Consider the following 2,475-nt stretch of genomic DNA (forward strand, 5'->3'; position numbering starts at 1 on the left):
TGATTTTTTTTTTATTGGTGCTAATGTGCCTTATGGTTATGGGTTGGAACAAACGCTCTAGAGCCCTTTGTGGGTTGAGTTACTAGTCCTTGGAGCCAGGTTGGATAAATGCTCTGGAGCCCTGGAAGGTTGTGGGTTGAGTTACTAGTTCTTGGAGCCCTGGATAACTTGGGTAGAGACTGATCTAGTTGGTTTTAGTGATGTTCCATCATAGAGGTGGAATCACTGTGGTTGAGGGTTAGGGTGGTTTGGCCTCTGGAAGCCTTGGTTTGGTTTTGTTTTGGCTTATTTCATGAGATATTACATTCATGCTTAGAATATGGCATGAGGGTGATTTGCTAAAAGAGAGATTTTGTTTAGCCCAATCTATGGTTAGGTGGTATGTGGAAGTCTTTGAGTTGGTTGGAATTTTCATATGTTAATATGAGACATTTTCCTATTGTGATTTATGAGCACTCGTAGTGATTATATTAGTGATATTATGGTTGAGTTACCATGGTTTCTATATTGGTTATTTTTTGGTTATAAGTTGGTTATATGATGTGTATTATTTACGACTCTTGTCATGACTTGTTTAGTTAATGATCGGTTGATGAATGTATGGACTAATAAGTGTTGTTGCAATTATGTGGAGAGGCATAGGGATTTCTTGGTGATTCTCAGATGAATCTCACACTATTATGATCAAATATGCACTCATGACCTGTAGCTTACATGTTTTCCATGTGTTTGACGACATGTCTATTGTGTTATGGGAAGTCTAGGTCAATTTATGCCTCCAAGTTTGAATTTTTAGCTTTGTTTTCATGTCAATTATGATTCTGGAGAGTCTCAAGTAGTTTTGGGTAGAGGTATGGAGGTTTTCCTGGAAAGGTGGCTCAAATATTGGGACCGCACCGTCTTAACTGGGCAAGTTGGGTCATAACTACTTGGAGACAATGTTTTTCATGTGGTTGGAGGCCTATAACCACATCCGGGCCTTTTCATGCATGTGGTTTGGGGTTTAGGTTAGTAAAAATATCCCCAACTCAAGGTTTGGTCACTTGGGGTGGTCCTTTAGCCCCTGATTGTCCTGTAGCCTTGAGGGATGTTGTGAGTTGTCATTTTGCAGCCAGTTTATAGGCCCCACTTCCGTAACTAGAGCTTCAAGGTCAAGTCATCTCATAGTAACTCTTCATCTCATGCTTATCTTGGTAGGCTGATGAAATTGGGTAAATGTGAGAGGGGTGGTTAAATCTTATTTCTTGCAGAATTTAATGAGATTTAGTGATTAGTTGAAGTGATCAAGTGAATACTTTTTCTATTAATTTCTTTGGTGTTATAGCTCCAAATCTCACTCTTGATGTTTGTGATGCTGCACTTATGGCCTAGGGAAACCCCTCCTTCCAGACCTAGTCCAAATATTCAAAAAACAATGTTTTACTCCTTATACGCGACATTGCCATGAGCTAATCGTGTGTGTATGCGGGTCTGTGTATACCCAACCCGCGTATATGTCTTAAAACACTTAAAAAAATTAAAAGTCCTTAATTTTGGATAGAGATCGCGAGTTTTACCTGCTAATTACCTATTAGTGCCCGTGGTCCAACTGTTCCCAACGAATTCCCAACTAAAAAACTACTTTGGGAGAAGTATGAAAAGGCTTCAATGGGAAGGCCTAAGGGAGGAGAGAATAGAGAGAAAGATCACTCTGCTGAGATTTTCCCTGACCAGGTCTGAAGATCCTTGTGCTTCTATCACTTCCCTCATTTGCAAGAATCCCTTGTTTCCTTGTGTTATGATGTCTTTCTACTACTTGAGATATCTTGGAGTAAGTCATGGAAGGATTTTGTTGAAGGCTTGAGACTGGACGAATCCAGAGGACAGGTTCCGCTTGGAGCCTACAGAAGGAAGACTCGGGTGAAATTGTTCCTTTATGTACTTTAGCTATTTATAATAAAAGAAACACTTGTCTTGTACCTGATATAAATCTTCTTCATGTTCATGATGTCAATGTTATAATTCATATGTGAATGGTTGTTTTTAATTGTATAACTAACTACCTTTCCTTATGTTATGAAGATGATTTATTTATGATGCTTGGTCAATATACTGTTGTACTTTCTGGAATTGTTTGTTTTGCAGGTTGAAGGACTAAAAGGAACTCCAAGAGGGTTTGGACCCTAACTGGATCTTCTCAAACGAAGGACCCCCAGGTGCACCCCTTTTTCGTATAGTTTGTTTATACTAGCATCATGGTTGTATGGAATGTGTGTTTCTCTTTGTAAATAACCTCTGATCTGCTAGGGTATCAACCCAAGACCCTAGGGGAACTTATCCCTTAATAGAATTGACGACTCCACTGGGGACAACAGTATTTTTGTTCCTAGTTTGGGTTTATTCAAGCCAATCAGGGCTCAGCTGTCTGTTTGCTTGTTGTTACTGTGTAGTCCGTTCCTGTAGGAACTTGAATTGTAAGTTTGATCAGTTTCTTCA

Source organism: Pinus tabuliformis, chromosome 1_1 (genome assembly GCF_031772625.1).
Source record: "Pinus tabuliformis cultivar Carrire ecotype Pingquan chromosome 1_1, CPIR1, whole genome shotgun sequence".
In the NCBI taxonomy this organism is placed as follows: domain Eukaryota; kingdom Viridiplantae; phylum Streptophyta; class Pinopsida; order Pinales; family Pinaceae; genus Pinus; species Pinus tabuliformis.